Source organism: Sus scrofa, chromosome 1 (genome assembly GCF_000003025.6).
Source record: "Sus scrofa isolate TJ Tabasco breed Duroc chromosome 1, Sscrofa11.1, whole genome shotgun sequence".
In the NCBI taxonomy this organism is placed as follows: domain Eukaryota; kingdom Metazoa; phylum Chordata; class Mammalia; order Artiodactyla; family Suidae; genus Sus; species Sus scrofa.
This window is the reverse complement of record NC_010443.5, coordinates 240,129,145-240,147,672: the sequence shown is the minus strand read 5'-3', so window position 1 is coordinate 240,147,672 and position 18,528 is coordinate 240,129,145. Positions and strand designations below refer to the sequence as shown.

Below are 18,528 nucleotides of genomic sequence, written 5' to 3'. Positions count from 1 at the left end.
GGGTAGGTGGAGGCAGGGGTTTGTGACATGAGACTGGGAGGTGACCTGAGAACAGATCCTGGGAGGCCTTGAATGTTAGCTGTAAGTCCAGACTTTATCCTAAAAGCCAGCATCCTCCCCAAGCAGACAGTATAGAATACCAGTTCCTTTAGGTGGCTCCCAAAAAAAGGGAATGGGGAGATTTCATGGTCCAAAGGCTTAAGAAATCCCAGAAACGATGTATCTGCCTCTTGGAAATGTACAGTGGGTTTTCACATGTTAAAGGCTCTGAAAAGTCCTACAGCTTACAAATTTTAGCTAAAAAAAATTTTTTTTGTCTTTTCTAGGGCCGCACCCACGCAGCACATCGAGGTTCCCAGGCTAGGGGTCTAACTGGAGCTGTAGCTCCGGCCACAGCCACAGCAACACGGGATCCGAGCCACATCTGCGACCTACACCACAGCTCACGGCAACGCCAGAACCTTAACCCACTGAGCAAGGCCAGGGATCAAACCTCAACCTCATGGTTCCTAGTTGGATTCGTTAACCACTGAGCCATGATGGAACTCCAAAATTTTTAATAATCGAAAAATTTAACTAGCATTTCCAAACCAAAACTTCTTTGGCCATGGAACTCTTTTTTTATTTGTAGGATGTATCTTATTTACCTTCACATATTCTGAGGTGTATAGTTAAGGAAGTGCTGCTGGAAGATGACGAGGAGCCTTTTTGTGGGTTTTGAGCCTGAGGGAACATGCTAAACTCAGTTTTAGAAAGGTGGCTCTGGCAGTGGATTGGAATGCGGGGAGAGTGGAGAAGGAGGGAAAATGAGGCAGGCCCTGAACAGTTCAAGCAAGACATAATAAGGATCTAAAGCAAAGGTTTCAAATGTTTCATTGTTTTCATTCCATTTTATTTCAAGCTGCATTGTTGTCTTAAAATTGGAAAATCAGTGTTGCTATAATAAATCACAGCACAAGGGTTTTTACTCAGGCATAAAATCTGAATGAGAAAAGCAATCTGTGCAATCTCCCATCTTCAAAGAAAGCATTTAGCCCAACAGGGTGTTGGGACACAATAGCCATCTGTTTCTGCAAATCGGCAGAGTTCATCGAGGCTTTCCAGTCAGACAGACCCAGGTTCAGGTTCCAAGCCCACATGTAAGGAGCTCTGTGACATTGGGCAGTCGGCTTTGCTTCTCTCTCTCCATTCGCCCTTACAGTAAAGAGAAAGAATAATCCTTGTTCTCGCAGCACAGCTTCAAGGATTGCATGAGGGGACATGAGCAGAGGCCTTAGCACAGTGCCTGACATGTGATAACCGAAAAAACAAATTACTGCTTTTCTATGTAAGTCAGGACAGGCCGGGCAAGGCTGCGATAATAAAGAAGCCCTCATCTTAGCAGCCGAATGCAACAAAGCTCCAGTTCCCACTCATGAAAGTCCGCCTCTGAGTCCAGGCAGTCTCCAGGGCAACCATCTCCCACGAGGCAGCTCTACGATCTGGGCCCTAGCACAAGGCAGCACACACAACTTGCAAACGGCTCTTCTGTGCTTTAGCTCACAGGGTCAGCTATCAACTTCTGCCTACTGCCCATTAGCCAGAATTAGTTGTCTGCCTCCCACCTAATGTACAAGCACCGAGAACAGTGGGCCAACAGATGGGATGTTGAGGGAGCTGGAGCCTCTGCCAGTCCTGCATGCCCTTGGGTCAGTTCACTTAACCTCTCTGAGCTTCAGTTTCCTCATTTGGAAAATAGAGCTAATGTTTCCTGTCCTGCCTTACAGCAGAGTGTTAGGGGGCACATGTGATTATGTACGTGAAAAATCCCAGCTTAAAGTTAGAAGCGATTATACAGTTACTTTGTGCTGTGCCAAAGGCACGTCACGTTCTTTGGTTCATAGGAAAAATGTTCAACTTCAACCCTCCCTAAATCTGTATTTCTGTTCCTATTCCCCCAAGCCCATCTCATCTCTGGATTGCCCACTCCTCCTCTCATTTGGGTCTTTTATTTTTTACTGAGATACATTTCAGCCACTTATCAGTAGCCTTGAGTGGCCTATTTTGGAATCACAGGCTAGGCAGGAACTCCTCTGTGGAAAAGGCGACCATTAGTGCATGTCTCCTGAACAACTGAGAAAACTGGGGGGAGTTCTAGGGATAAAGATTTCCACGTAACCTATCTGGAAATGCACTGGGCTTCCTTAGAGGGCACTTGCGTGTCTTATCCCCAGAGGTGTGCAAAGAGAAGTTGGATGAGCCCTTGGTAGGGACTGCATACTAAGAAAGGGGAGTGAAAGAAGACACTTGAGTCTCTTCAAGCCCCAAAGTTGTGTGATTCTACAAACCAGAGTAGTGTCAGAAGACTTCTATTTGTTGCTAATGGGTATGTGTGAGGTGAGTTGGGAACACCTTTGTGGTTTTAATGAATTGGAGCATCACATTCACCTTGAAAACTGCATCTGTTGGTGCAGAGGAGAAGGCACTGATAGGGCAGAAGCAACTGGCCCAGAGGAAGAGCCCCTGCAGAGGGAGGGAGGGGTTCACACTCCCAGCCCTTTGCTGCCCAGGGATTCTGGTGCTTGGCCGGCAGTAGCAGTGGCTCCAGCTACAACATCTTATTTTGGAATAATCTTTGCAGCACTGCACTTCTGGGGCTCCCAAACACTGGCCTCCTTGAATGGCAACAGGCAAATGGAAAGGATGCATTGTCCTCGCATGCATTGCTGCAGGCATGTGTCTCAGCTTCCTAGTCTTTTGTTTTACTAGGCTCTTGCTGGATGCTCAGAACAACTCTCAAAGCAGGTAATTCCAGCACTTCTCAGAGGGGAACCTGGGGCTCATGTTACCATCGGGAGGAGCCTGGCCTTCTTAATCAATGGAAATTAATAAGAGGCCGGAGAGAAAAATCCAGGCAAGGCTTTATTGGGACCCCTGCTGCAGCAGGGGGAGTGACAACAGGTTCCTTTGCTTGCCTGCTGACCCGGGTGGCGGGGGGGAGGCTGGTTCTTTATATGCAGTGAGGGTAGGGGCAGGCCCAGGGGCTGGGCCAGAGGGGTGGCTTAGTGGTCTGCCCGCCCCTTGGGTGGTGGTATGTGCAGGGGGCATGCACAGTACTCTGCTTTTGTTCTTGGCTCTTTAGAAGTAGCAGTTGGGTCTTGAGTTTTTTGGTATCTTCTTGCCTATAACTTGCCCCAACTGGGCATGTGCAGTTATTTTTTAGTCCCTTATAGTTTCTTTGTATTTTGTTGCTCGAGGAGATGTTTGTCCAGGTGCAAGCATTGTAGCCACTGCATCAAAGGATCCCAAGTCCCAAGTCCTGGCCTGTCTCACTCAAGAGTGAGCACATGACAGGTCTGGGCCAGAACCCTCACCCAAGAAAAGGCAGGGGGCTGTCTGTTACACCAGGCCACCAGCAAATGGTAAAATCTGAGATGCAGGAGGGAACACTGAGGCTCATCCAGGCAGCCACCTTCCTTTCCTTGTGAGTTGGAACTCCCAGAATTAGCCAGAATTCCAGAGAGTGTTAGTGCAAACCCGATGCACAGTGAGGCCAAAGCAAAACACCAGAGTTCGGAGCAGCAAAAGGTTTATTGTAGGGCCAGGCAAGGAAACGGGTGGCTTGTGCTCCCAAAATACCCCAAACTCCCCGAAACCAAAATTGCAAAGCATTTTTAAAGGCAAAATGAGGGAGGGGCACGGTGGGTTGTTGCAGACTTCTTGGTACAGAACTCCTTTATTCTGACAGCTGTCCACCAAGGTCAGGTCACGATATTCCTATAAACCCCCAACAAGATACACGTTATATTTCAGAGGAACTAAAGCAGAGGATATGGGGGAAGGGCCTGCCCTTGGATGGCCCCGTAGGGTCCTCCTCTGTTACAGGAGGAGTACAAACAACAGAGGACCCTGGCCTAGGAGCTGTGACCCCTGGGCTCAAGGGCCAGGTTCTGGGATTTCTTGCTGTGTGGCCTTGGGTGAGTTATAGCCTATTCCTGGCTCAAGGTTCCCTGCAGAATAGCAATGAGTGTTGTCAGGCAGATGTGATATACCGAAAAGCATACAACTGAGTGTTGCGCACAGCAGCAGTGGATTACAGCAGCTCTGTTCAGGATCCCAGAGCTCCAGCTTCCTGATTTAGAGCATCTCTGCACCTTGGTTCTATTACCTCCCTGCTGACACCAAGCTGGCCTTGGATTTGCAGGCAGGGAGTCTCTCTGAACCACCAGTCAGGTCCTGCCCTGAGTTAGCAGCAGACCCCCTGAGAGGGTAAAAGACTGTATGGCCATGGCCAGCCCAGGGCTGAGCAGGGCCAGCTCAGCTGCCTTGAGGTCTGCACTGAGAAGTCCGAAGGCTGGGCAGGAGCAATGCCAGCCCAACTGAGGACTGAGCTGGGTGGTGTGGGCAGGGCCACAGATCTCATCCCAGGCCAGGGACAATTACCCCCACAAAGAGGCCCTTTGGCCTGGGGATGCTGACCTAAAGGCAGGTGTTGGGGGTGTCTTCAGCAGGCATTCCCAGGCCTGGCTGAAAGTACAAGGTAAGTGAGCTGCCCTGGGCCAGCCTGGGGCCAGGACCAGGTCTAGCTTCTGGCAGGGCTTTCCCTCCTTTTATGTTGCTCACAGAAAATAATCTCTTAGGACCAGGATGACCACAGAGGCTGCTTGTGACTGAAAGTGCCTGGCCCCACCAGGCAGAGGAGAGCACTGTCTTGGGACAGTTGTAATCCATTGCTGGCACACTAGTGACCAGGCACCCTCCTTTTGGGTAGTTGTGGATTTGTGGTCTAAAGCAAAGGTTTGGGAAGTTAGGCAGACCTGGATTCAAGTCTCAGCTGCCACTGAATGCCTGTGTGACCTTGAACCCTTGGCTCGGCTTCTCCAGGCTCACTCAGCATCCCCCACAATGGAGGTTGTACTAGAGCTCACTCCTGTGGCGATTGTTTAGAGGAAGCAGGAGAGTGTCTGGCAAGGCTTAGCTCAGAATCTGGCACATAGTGAGCAGTCAGCACGTGCGGGGTGGGGACAGGGGAAGTACAGGTGGCGGAGGGGGTGGGGGCAGCCAGAGAAGAAGAAAGAGTCCAACACAAGTTTTGCAGCAGCAAGGAACACAAGTAACAGGTTCCCCCTGCTTGCCTGCTGATGGGGGGTGGGGGGAGAAGAGGAGCTGGTCCTTATAATGGGGGGAGGGTAGGGGTGGGCCTAGGGGTTGGTGCAGAGCAGTGACTTTAGTGGTGGGCCCCCCATCCCTGACAGTGCTGCATGCAGGGTGCATGTGTAGTACCCTCTTTTTGCTATCGGTTGGGTTTTTGATCTTTTGTATCTTGTTCATAATTTGCCCCAAGTGGGCATGCACTGTTATTTTTAGTCCCTTATTGGTTGTTTGCATTTTGTTGCTCGAGGAGACATTTGTCTAGGTGCAAGCACTGCAGCCAAGGGGCGAGGTCCCAGCCTGTCTCAGCATCTCTAGCACAAGGCCACAGTCCTCCCCCAGGAGAGAGGCAGGAAGCACAGGGGGCCTCAGAGGGGCAGGCTTGGGTGAGAGGACCTAGGAAGATTCCAGAGATGGAGGAATGGGGTGAAGGAAGAGCATCCTGGGATGAAGAAGCAGCTCAGGAATGAACCAGGAGAGAGATGATGGGGCCGGGCCATGGATGAGATCGGGTGATGGGAGTCAGGGCTGGACAGATGGGGGTTTCTGAAGGCAGAGAGTCACAATGCCAGGTTCATGAGTCTAGGTGGCATTCCTGCAGTTTGAGGAGCCACTGAACGTGGGATTAGCTTTGTGCGAAGATGACTCTGGAAGCAGCATGGAGGAGATGAATGAGGGCAAAGGGCACCTGGGAGGTAAGGCGAGGTGGCCCAGGTTCCAGTCTGACTTGGGTGGATGGGGGGTATCTCCCTGAGCTAGCAAAGACAGTGATGAGTTGAGACTGGGAAGGTTAAGGAGTCAGAGGGGCTGGCGCATCAGTCAGCGGGAGGAGGGTAGAAGGAGCTGAGAAGGAACAGCATAGGCGGGCAAAGAGCCAAAGACCCAGGAGAGGGAGGGGCTGGACGTGAGAGTCCCCGTGGCCTCAGGGAGCAGAGGACTAAACAGGGTCCCCTGCCTTCGGCCGCTAGAAGGTCATGGAGTCCACAGGGAGCACTGCTGAGGCTTGGGGGCGAGTGGTGGGAGGTGGAGTGTAGATGAGGGTACACGAACCTTTTTCAGAAAGCACCACTGACGGGCCAGAGAAAGGGGCCAAATCACTTGCGAGGGAGAAAAAGCAGGAAGGAGCTTGAAGACCAGGCCAGGCGGAGGCGGAGGCGCAAGTCACAGGAGAGATGTGATCAAGGAGCAAGGAAGAGCTGGGAGGTTTCTGCCCTCATTTTTCAGTTAGTATGAGTGCTGCCTCATTAAGCTCTTCTTTTTGTTTATTCTCAGGGCTTAATTATGACATCTCAGGGTCTTACTGTCCTGTGTCAGCCTCTGAGGGACATAAGTTTCCTTTCTCTGTCTACTCTCCTTTCATAGTTCTTCCCACCTCTGTGGCCCTCTCCTCCACCCCAGACCTAAGCCCATACACCCAGCTGTGTGGGGTCAGGCAGGTCCTAGGACTGCAGCAAGAAAGCAAGCAGCTCTGCTCTCATGGAGGATGGAGGCCGTGTAGCCATAAGTGGTTCTCATGTGCTCCCTGGTAAACACCGTCTGCCTGGCCACGGTAGGGCCGAGGGCACCCGGGTTCTGCGGAGGGCAGGTGCAGGCCACACTCCAGGCAGCCTAGCCAGGGGCATGTGCTTCCCAGCTAGTGTTGCCACCATGGAACCACCAAATGCTGGCACTCAGAGGGGAGGGGGCTTGCCTGCCTCGGGTTGGCCCACAGACCTTTCCACTCAATCATGTTGCTGCTATAAAAATCAAGCAGCCACAGGAATAGTTAACCCATGTTTCATATCCTAGTGCTGCTGGGCCCTTCTGAGCCTTGAGATCTGGAAAGAGCTGGCTCAACTCCAAAGGTGGGGAGGCCTGGGGACGTCCTGAGCCTGCTAGAGATTCTGACCCTGTCCTAACTTTCTGGAAGGCACAGTCCAGCTCCTGGCTCACAGATGCCATCTCTGCTCTTGGCTTACATCTGCCTGAACTCTCAGGGCCTTCTGGCAGGTTCAACGATGTTCCTTTCCAACCCATCAAACACCTCCTGAGTTTTAGTAGAACTGCCTGAAGGTGCCGAAAGTCTGTGGGGTAGGAACACATGGCCCAGCCAGCTTCCCTCCTCCCCACTCCTCCCTCTCGGGAGCAAACAGATCTCTCTCTTGGCTCCCGCGGTAGATTTGGCCTCCTCTGAACACACGGTGCCTGTGGCACTCACCTTCAGAACTGGCACTCTCCACCAAAGCGGAGGATCCCCTGAAGGGAATTCTCACCCAGCTACTAAGACAGCATCCATTTCTCCAGCACTGAAGCGCGGCTGTCCCCACCCACATCAGCTGCTTGCAATCACCACTCTCTCTCTCTCCAGTTCTTCTACTGACTTAAGCACAGTTGCCACACTCGCTTCAAAAATGTCCTTAGAATTAAAAGCCTTTCCAAGCATTGACTTGACTTTGGAACAAGGACTAGAGCCATGCTGGCCTGGTGGCCCAGATGCGGGACGGTGGCAGACACCCCCAGCTCATGAGTGGTGACACACACAGGCAAAGCCTTGTGCTGCTGAGTGGCTCATTTCTAAAAGAAACCAGAAATCTGGGTGTTCATGTGGAATCGCCTGTGGTTTAAATACTGATTATTCAGTCTAAAAATGTTAAACACCATCTAGGTAAAGTAAAACACACCTACAGCCCGCATGCTGCCCGAGGGGATTGAGTTTCTCTCTAGAGGCAAGGAAGAGGCCCCACCCTGGTGCGCAGCTGTTCCCTGGTGACCTCTCTCTCTCTCTAGAAGACGTGCAGAGCCGGCTCCCTCTCCCCAGTCAATGGGTCGTGGTTTCTTCTGGGGAAGTGTGTGTTTGGACCCAGGTCTCTCAGAATTACCCAGCACGGTCAAGCTCCCCGAAAAGTGCACAATGCACCACCTTTCTGCCAGGCAGGCACTGCAGACCATGAAACCAACACCCAGAAAGCAGCTGTGCCATCACCCGTCCACGGTGTGCCTCATCAAGGTGCCCAAACACCTCTTGACTTTGGGCTCAAGAGCAAGACCTAGGAGCTCTTCCTGCTTCAGGCTTGCCACAGAGGCCTCAGACACAGGCTTATGGAGAGCAGAGGAGTCCCTGAAGGCCCACCTCCACAAGGAGGGGAATGAAGCCAGGACACAGAAGCTGAGATGCCACAACTTTGCCTTGAAGAAAAGAAGTCTAGCTTGGCTTTGCTTCTGAATTGCTGTGTCACCTTAAGAAAGTCTCTTGTCCTGTGTGAGCCCGTTTCCTCACCTGTAACATGGATATAAAATTCCTGGCTCGTCAGGCTACCCCCACCTCAGAGTGACCACGAGCAGGCAGCAGGTACTGCCCCTGTCATCTGGCGAGCATGCAAGGGCTGCCACGCCTGCACATCCCATATCAAGGGGATAACTGCCAGTACATGCTGAGAAAAGAGGCAACAAACATGGAAACTAAAAGCTGCTGCTTAATTCCAGACAAGATGGCAGAGTGGAAGGACTGGAGTTCACCTCCTGTCACATAAACACCAAAATCACAACTAATGTGTGACTAATAAGACAGGAACCCACCAAAAAAGCTATTTTACATCCAAAACAAAGAAGCAGCCACAACAGGACAGTAGAAAGGGCACTTTTTCATGACATTCAAATACCATACCCGCCATGCTCAAACTGGAAAATAATTATATGGCAGCCGTTTTCCTACAGGAGAATTCTGAGCCCCACATCAGGCTCCTCAGAGCATTCGGCTTTGAAGGCCAGCAGGGCTAGAGTGCAAGAGCTTCACAGGACTGGTGGAAAGATGCACAAAAAGTTTCACATGCACTGGGACCCAGCACAAAACAGGGACTCAAGAAATCAGGTTCTCTTGACTTCAGACTCTACTATAAAGCTATAATGATCAAAACAGTATGGTACTGGCACAAAAACAGAAATATAGATCAATGGGACAGAATAGAAAGCCCAGAAATATACCCACACACCTATGGTCAATTAATCTATGACAAAGGGGCAAGAATATGCACTGGAGAAAAGACAGTCTCTTTGATAAGTGGTGCTGGGAAAACTGGACAGCTACATGTCAAAGAATGTAGACATCAGAAGATTCTCTAACACTATACACAAAAATAAACTCTGATTAAATACCTAAATATAAGGCTGGATCCTATACAACTCTTAGAGGAAAACACAGGCAGAACACTCTTCGACATAAATTGCAGCAATATCTTTTTGGACCTACCTCCTGGAGTAATGAAAATAAAAAGAAAAATAAACAAATGGGACCTAAATAAAACTTACAAGCTTTTGGGAGTTCCTGCTGTGTTGCAGTGGGTTCAAGATCCGACGTTGTCTCTGTGGCAGCACAGGTTCGATCCCCAGCCCAGTGCAGTGTGTTGATGATCCAGTGTTGCCACAGCCGTGGCAAAGGTCACAGCTGTGGTTGAGATTTGATCCCAGGCCCAAGAATTTCCACATGCTGCCAGTGCGGCTGAAAACGAAAAAAAAATTTTTTTACTAGCTTTTGCACAGCAAAGGAAACGATAAACCAAACCAATAAGGAAAGGGAAAAAATAAACCACAGAATGGGGGAAAATCTTTGCAAACAAAGGACCAACAAGACATTAATTTCCAAAATACACAAATAGCTCATGCAGCTTTATATCAAAAAACAAACACCAAATCAAAAAATTGACAGAAGATATAAATAGACATTTCTCCAAAGAAGACATAAAGATGGCCAAAAAACACATGAAAAGATGCTCAACATCTCTATTGGAGAAATGCAAATCAAATACATGAGGTATCACCCCACACCAGTCAGAACTGTCATCATCAAAAAGTCTGCAAACAATAAATGCTGGAGAGGGTGTGCAGAAAAGGGAATCTTCCTACACTGTTGGTGGGAATGTGAGTCAGTATAACCACTACTGGAGACAGTATAGTGTTTCCTTAAAAAACTAAAAATAGCCATATGATCCAGCAATCCCACTCCTGGAAAATATCCAGAAAAAAACCATAATTTGAAAAGATACATGCACCCCAATGTTCACTGCCACACTATTTACAATAGCCAAGACATGGAAGCAACCTAAATGTCCATCAACAGAGGAATGGATAAAGAAGATGTGGTATATATATACCATGGAATATTACTCGGCCATATAAAAGAATGAAGTAATAACTCCATTTGCAGCAACAATGGATGGACCTACCTAGAGATTATCATACTAAGTGAAGTAAGTCAGACAGAAAAAAACACATATATGGTATCACTTATATGTGGAATCTAATTTTTAGAATGATACAAATGAACATATTTACAAAACAGACTCACAGACTTTGAAAACAAACTCATGGTTACCAAAGGGGTAAGGTGAGGGAGGGATAAATTAGGAGTTGGGGATTAACATACACATACTACTATATATAAAATAGATAATCAACAAGGACCTAGTGCGTAGCACAGGGAAATCTACTCAGTATTCTGTAATAACCTACATGGGCAAAGAATCTGAAAAAGAACAGATATATGTCTATGTATAATTATCACTTTGCTGTACACCTGAAACTAACACAACACTGTAAATCAACTATACTCTCCATATAAAATAAAAGTTAAAAATTAAAACACAAACACATTTAATCCTCACAAAAATATATATATTAGGTAGTATTATTATTCCCATTTTACATGTGAGAAACCTAAAGCACTTTCTCAAAGCCTCATAGATAATAAAGAAGACCTCCTCTGGGTCACTTTCTAACTTTTTCTCTAACTCAGTGATAACCAAACATATTTCATGAACTCATCAGTAAAAGTTTAGAGCCATGTCATAACTCATATACAGGCACTGCTATATTAATGTTTTGTGTCTATAACAAAATATAGCAAAAATAGCAATTTTTGCTTTATAACATGAGAGGACTTCCCATTGTGGCTCAGTGGGTTAAGAACCCTACTAGTATCCATGAGGATGTAGGTTCTATCCCTGGCCTCGTTCAGTGGGTTAAGGATCTGGGGTTGCCTCAAGCTGTAGCACAGGTCACGGATGTGGCTCAGATCCAATGTGGCTGTGGTGTGTAGGCTGGCAGCTGCAGCTCCAATTTGACCCGTAGCCTGGGAACATCCATAAGCCACAGGTGCAGCCCTAAAAAAGGAAAAAAAAGTGGGGGGAAAGGACATGATAAAAATGGGAAAAAATATACCTGCGGGCAAAATCAAAGAGAGATTCTAGTATGAAAGCATTTATGAGCTGCAAAGAGCTAGAAACATTAGGACCTATTACTGCATTTGTCAGCTTTCAACTTCCCCAAGGCACTCCTCACCCCAACTACGACCCTTACATAGCCACAGAATATCCTGCTAGAATCCAAGGTCAAAGTCAGGATGCCTCTCTGAACAGGACCAGGCAGGGGTCCTGCTGGCCCACTGGCATCCTAATGCCAAGCTCTCTTCAGCCAGGTCCCAGCCTCCTCCCTCTCCTCACCTCTTCTCCTCTTGGCAAAGCAGGACCCCATGAAGGTGTGGCCAGCGAGGACAGGGCAAGCAGCTCTGGGCCCCATGGCTGCTGCTCTAGAAGCTGCCCCAGGTACACCTGAGAAAGGGTGCACAGTACCAGCAGATAGCTAAGTCCAGAAGCCCTCAGGCCAGGTCCTGGGGGCTGACTTGGCCATGCCTGGCACCTGTGAATGCTAAGTCCCAATAAATGTTGGCTGGTGAGCAGCCCAGGAGGCTGACCCCACCTGTGACAAACCAAAGCATGGTCCAGTGCACAGGGCATGGAACCAAGGTCAGGACATCTGCATCTGGCTCTCCACTCAGTCACCTACTTGCTCCGAGTCCTTTCCTGGGCCTCAGTTTCTTCTCTGTAAAAAGAGGAACTGGACTAGAACATAATCCCCCTAGTGTTCAGTAATGGGGAGCCAGGGAAGGGAGATGTTGGCTGAAAGGGTGGCTACAGGCCATTCCTGGCATTTAGTGCCCAGGGGTCTGGGGTCCTGAGTGCCCTGCATGAACAGTAGAGTCCTTCACAACAAAGAATAACACCTCTGCCAAAAACAGTAGTTGCCAGAAGTGCCCCTGCAAAGAAACCCTGGTGGGTGATCTCACAGGTCCCTTCCAGAGCTGGGATTCTGAAAAAATTCATCCAAACTCTTAATCTAACAGTCAAAAAAGAAATTCTTACCTTGAAATGACAGCTTGGAGCTTTGCTGCCTTGGAGATGTGGGGCTGCTGCTGCTGTTGCTGAGATAAGCAGCCTGGCCCTGGAGGGATCTGGAAGGTTCCTCCTGGCTCCAGTGCTCTATGACTCTCTGTAGTTGGAGATAATTATGGTGGTTTACACATAAGCAGCGGGCTTTCCAGTCTCAAAAACCTGCTAGACACACTGGTTACCTCTTTTGGTCATCTTGCCAACCCTGGGAGGTGGCAGATGAGGAAATGAGGACTCAGAAAGGTTTACAGATGTGTTCAAAGTCACACAGCTGGTAAGCGATGGACTTGGGGTCTGAACCCAGTGGCCTTTTCCCTCCCTGTCTGGGCTTGATGGGAACCCCCCATCTCCCCCAAAAGAGGGGGATCTCCCCCAAAAGAGGCAGGATCAATTTACCTGCCTTCTCAGGAAAAGAGACGCAGCTCAAGATGCTGAAATGCAGCCCAGAAAGGTCAGACATCCTCCCTCCTACTCACACACTCAAACTCACATTCATGTACACACACACACTCACCTTCAGTAGAAAAACCTACCAATTTTACCATCTATTTCAAAAATCATCTTTGAAATTTAAAAAATAAAAAGGCAGAAAGCCAGCTTCCAGAAGCTGGTCAGAAGGTGGAAGGCACCCCCTCCTTCAAAGAAGAAGGAACCAGGTGGGGCTTGGGAACCTGAGCTCCTCACAGCAGTAGCAGCCTAAGAGGTCCAAGGGACCAGAGCCAAGAGCCCTGTGACCACAGGGGAAGCACAGCCTCATGCTCACCACCCGACTCCTCCCCCTCCCTACCCAGGGTCTGCACACACACACACACACACACACACACACACACACACACGCACAGTGTCGAGTCTGCCCTTGTGTTCAACTGTGTCAGAGGTGTGCAAGTGCCAAAAGAAATCTGCATCGGTGGGGGAGGGGGGTGCTGTGCCTGTGGCATGTGGACGTTCCCAGGAGGCCAGGGACTGAACGCTCACCACGACAGTGACAGCACAGATTCTTAACCCACTGGGCCACCAAGGAACTCCCAGGAATCTTCATTCTTAACCAAAGATCTGATAATCTGAAGATCTAATGTCACTCTGGTGCTTAAGATCCTTTAAGCCTTGCTGCCCAAAGGGCAGTCCCTGGACCAGCAGCATCATGTACTTCCTGGGAGCTGCTTAGAAAAATAGCATCCCGGGCCCCACCAGACCTACTGACCCAGCTCGCATTTTAACAACCCCCCTGGGTGGTTTGTGTACAGTTCCGGTGCTTCACTTATTACACTCCAGGCACACTGGCCTTGTTTTGGTTTCTAATATGGGCCGAAGTCTTCACCATTTCAGGTCCTGCTCGCTTGCTGGTTCCTCTCCCAGGAATGCTCTCTTCTGAGGTTTTCATGTAGCTGGTCTTCCCACAGTTCAGGTCTCGCACTATATGTCTCCACTTCAGAAGGACCTTCCCGGAGTTCCCGTCGTGGCGCAGTGGTTAACGAATCCGACTAGGAACCATGAGGTTGCGGGTTCGGTCCCTGCCCTTGCTCAGTGGGTTAACGATCCGGCGTTGCCGTGAGCTGTGGTGTAGGTTGCAGACGCGGCTCGGATCCTGCGTTGCTGTGGCTCTGGCGTAGGCCGGCGGCTACAGCTCCGATTCAACCCCTAGCCTGGGAACCTCCATATGCCGTGGGAGCGGCTCAAGAAATAGCAACAACAACAAAAGACAAAAAAAGACAAAAGACAAAAAAAAAAAAAAAAAAAGAAGGACCTTCCCAGACTACCTGATCTGAAGCAGGTCCTCCTGCTAGTAGCCGTCAAAGTGTCTTACCCTGTTAGAAACACTTACCTTCCCCTCTACTCACAGCTGTGCTGCTGGCTGTCAACCTCCTGTGCCCTCCCCTGGCATGCACATCCCAAAAAGCACACCTCCTCTGGGTCGCATCCACCCAGACCCCAGCATCAAGACAGTGTGTGGCCCACCACAGATACATGAGAAGTACCAACTGAGCCAATTCTGAATGAGGGAACATAGGACACATACAGTCACGAAATGTACGACAAATACAGTCATCCCTCAATTACTCAGGCTCACATCAACCGTACTGTAAATTAACCCACTGGCTCATTTGCACATGGGAAACAGTGGTCAAGAAAAGGGTGAGGACTTGCCCAAGGTCACCCACCAAGTCTATAGTAAGACCCAGGACTTTGACCTTCCAGGCCTCAATGTTTCAAGCTCTGCCCGGACCCTTGCCGGTCCATTTGTGTAGCCTAACAAAGCCAGATGTTTGCTGGGGCCACTGACCTACATTGTGAATAATTGCATCATGCAAAGGGACTCTCAGGCCAGCTGCTCTCCTTTCGCTGCACAGATGGGGAAGGCTTTCCCAGGCAGCGTCCGCATGGCTCCCGCTGAGCAGCGGCTGGACCAGGAGTCAGGTGTGAGCACTTGCAGCCTCCGGCCATCACAGACAGGCGTGGCTGCTCTGCTGGGCTCTGTCAGGCAGAAAGAGCATTTTATCAGCTTGATTTCGTATAGAACCAAAAGCACAGCCTTTGCAGAGCTCCGGGGGCTTCAAGGAGGCCTCTATTGAATGTGTGGCAATTAAGTCATTCCTCCCACAAGCAGCACCTTACAGAGCAGGTTTATAACCACTGTCTCCTTGGAATTTGATGTGATGCATTTGAGAAGCCGGGCAGCTTAGGGGATCACAGAGTGAGGAAGGGAATCAGATGACCTGGGTTTGCATCTCAGTTCTGACACTTACTAGCTGGAGATTTAGGGCAAGTTACTTAATGGCTCTGTGTCTCTGTTTCCTCATCTGTAAAATGAGGCTAATGCCTTGTTGGATTCTTAGGAGGCTTCGACAAGATAACGTGTGTAGAGCTCATAGCAACTAGCACATTGCTGTCACTTGTGACACGACAGCTCTTAGGGTTCTTAGGGTGGCTGTTATTGGCTGAGGCCAGCCCACTCCCCCTCTGAGGTCATCTCTCATGGATCTGTCCTGATCTTAATAGAATGGAAGACCCATGATGGCAGGGCTCTTGTCAGTCCCAGTTATTGCTGTCTTCCGCATGCCCAGAACAGAACTGGGCAGATGGCAGTGTTCAAGAGTTTGGGAGTGAATAAATGAATGAATGAATGATTACTTCGATCACTGCCCAGGTGAGCAACAAGGAAGGAAGAAAAATGACGAAGAGAACAAAGCAAGCTGAAAGTTCATGTAGGCCAGGCATCCAGGCCAAGGGAAACATTCTTAGACCAGAGCAAATGCTTCAGTCCACAAACAAGGGCCTGAAACCCAGACTCGGATCCTGACATCAGAGCCCAGTGAGGCATGTGCAAGGGTCAGTGCCCTGTGCTCACTGGCATGGGGCAGCATGGCTGGCCTGTACTGGAAGTGTCATGGCCAGGTACAGCCTGGGCCCTCAGGCCCTTCCTTCCCCAGCAGCCCCCTGTAACCCCACACTCTGCCTTCTAAAGAGCACACAATGCTGCTGATGGTTTTGCCACCTGCAGTCTCACTAAGTCACAGAAGTAGCACTGTGTCCCCAGCAGAGGAGTGTTTTCCACAGCCACTGGCCGACGCGCCACACAGCTCTTTGGTGCCCTCTAGTGGCACCTTTGGTGTACAACACCACCAGCAAATAAGCGCTTTAGGTGATGGTCCCGTTCCTGAGCCCTCCTGGTCAGGCATCTCTCCCCATGTGTGTGACTGCTCAGAGCACTCTGAACTCCAGGGGAGGGGATGATCAACACAGACCATACGAGAAAGTCACAGCTCTTACCGTTTGCTTTGAGATTCAATGCAGCATTCATTTGACCTTATTCAGACTCTCCGTCTCCAGCCTCATGAGTACATAAACCGCATCACTCCTAAAATCACCCCAACCATTGCCACTCTGATCTCTGCCCAGCATGCACAGACCTGGGGCTGTGTGAGAGTCACGCTGAAGACCAGGATATTTTTGTGGCTTACATCTGAGTCAGTGCCCATGTACTGGGAGATGAAGTAGAAGTTTCTCTGCCCACCCTCAGGACCACGGACTCCTCTGAACTCTAGGCAGGCCTTTCATTTTTTGCTGCCCTCCCACCTCTGCAGGCAAGGCTGTACTTAGGCTTAATGAGATCGGCTGAAAGGCCAGATGTAAGAATTAGGATTTCAGCATTTGAAGAGGTCAGAGCAGACCAGGATAGGGGGCATGAGGAAGATGGGGCTACTAACAAGGTAAAAGATAACCAGGCTGGAATGTCAGCTGCAGAAGGGAGAAGACAGAGCTAGCAGCAGTTCCATGAAAACTACCTATCACGTCTTAGTCAACCACAAGGAATATATAAATCACTGGCGGAAAATAGTTAATCAGAAAACCTGGGAGATCTGGAGCAAGGGTGCCTCGTACCACCTGAAGTATGGAGCTCAATTCTGAGTTTGCAGATCAAAGGTGAACCTAAGCATTTCAGGAGGACCAGGTCATCTGCATGCCTTCAACTGCAGATCTTCCCCTCCTGAGGAAGAGTGTGCAGACTTAAGGAGAGAGCCTGATGTCATTCCAAGGAGCCCTTGAGGAAGGATAAAGACCAATGGTGGAGGTATAGGAGGAGAAGGTTCTGGTTCAATTTAAAAAACTAGGCAACCATCTCATCAAGAATGGGAAAGAGGGGGCTCTGTCACTGGGAGTATGTAAGATAGGCAACCACTGTCAGCTTCCCACGAATAGAGTTTTCATTACATTGAACAATGGGGTATGAAAGAATCAGTCCACTCTACACAGAGAATCTAACAGTTCATCGGAAATTATTGCCTTTCATTACAGAACAACAGACACTATCATCATTAATGGTTTGCTATTCATGCATGACTCTAATGGGCCAGTGCTACTGCATTCTGCAGTCTGCTTAGTTGTCGGCCTTTGGAGAAAACCAAGTTATGTCACTAAGTCACTGATGACCTTGGGACCAAGTCATTTCTCGGTCTCCTCAACTAAGCAATGAAAGGACATCAGGAAATCCCCACCACCCTTAGAATCCAGGCAGCTCCTGGGTGGGTAGCAGTGGAGGGGAATCTCTAGCCCTGGCAACTCTGACTGTGGTTCCTAGAGATCATCTTTCCCTGGGCTGTCTCGCACTAGTACCCACCACCACCACTCCAGAGGCCTCAGGGGACCCTGGGCTCCCTGTAGCACTCCAGCCTGTGTACTCACTGATGATAAAACCAAAGGCTAAGCTAAGGCTTTTCTGTGGCTGGGGACAACGAAAGGGAGATCAAGCCTGAGAGAATGTGCAACTGGATGATCTAGTTACAAAATGACCTGTGCCCTCAGGTCCCACTCCTTCCAGCTCCTCCTATATGGGAGCACCATCCTTCCCAAACTCACATGTGGCCAGGCCTAATGAGCAGGACCAAGAGAAATAGGGTTTACACCCCTACCTGCTTGAGGCCTGCCTTTCCCATCCCTGGATCCCACTCAAGTGCTCCTTCTTCCTAGTGATTGACCCTGGGGACGCCTACCTGCTACCCACAGGAATGTGGCTTTACCCTGGGCCTTAAGAGGATAATATCCCCAACACAGTTCTTTGATGAGATATCCTCAATGAGAGCTGTTCTAAAGACAAAACAGATTTACAAGGAAATCTTCAACTTGGTCAATTTGTTGTTGATAATACATGGATACAGCAATTTTGAAACTATTTTGTGTCTGTTATAAAATTGAGAAAATAAGTGAATATTTTCATGTTCGAAACCAGGGATGTCACTGCGGGAGAATAAAGATGCAATTATGGGGTGGGGAAATCAACAAGAACCCTGTGGTGTTGGATTTTATCTTTATAGATAGATGACAGATAGAAGGATGATGGATGGATGGACAGAGAGAAAGACAGATAGACAGATAGATAAAAGGGCCTAGAAGTAATGATACCCTAGGAACATGGAGCACATCAAGTACCCAGGTCTTGGTTTCTAAATATCATTTTCTCCTAAAATGAACGAGAACTCCTCTGAGAAATGGCTGATTCCAAGACTGGTACAGGGAAAGCCCAGAACGCCTTTCTGTTAAGAAGTAGAAAAGTGCTCCAAGAAATTATAGGGACATGTTGAAAAACACAGGCGACAGCATGAAGGAGTGTCCTACTGGCCAAATCTGAAAATTCTTGAGCAAAATGAACAATAATAGTACTGGATTACAAGATACTATCTAAAAGGATCCCGTAAGCCCATCT

At 49.1% G+C, this 18,528-nt stretch overlaps 1 protein-coding gene and 1 long non-coding RNA gene across 2 annotated transcripts in view; one reads left to right on the top strand and one right to left on the bottom strand.

The window, feature by feature from the left end:
• Positions 1–18,528, top strand: part of GABBR2 (gamma-aminobutyric acid type B receptor subunit 2) — a 388,449-nt gene that overhangs the window by 348,245 nt on the left and 21,676 nt on the right. The gene's annotated exons all lie outside the window — the stretch shown is intronic.
• Positions 3,552–9,469, bottom strand: LOC106509209. Its single transcript, XR_001306531.2, has 2 exons — positions 9,415–9,469; positions 3,552–3,756 (listed from the first exon to the last, which is right to left on the bottom strand). It is a non-coding gene; the product is annotated as an uncharacterized LOC106509209 (long non-coding RNA).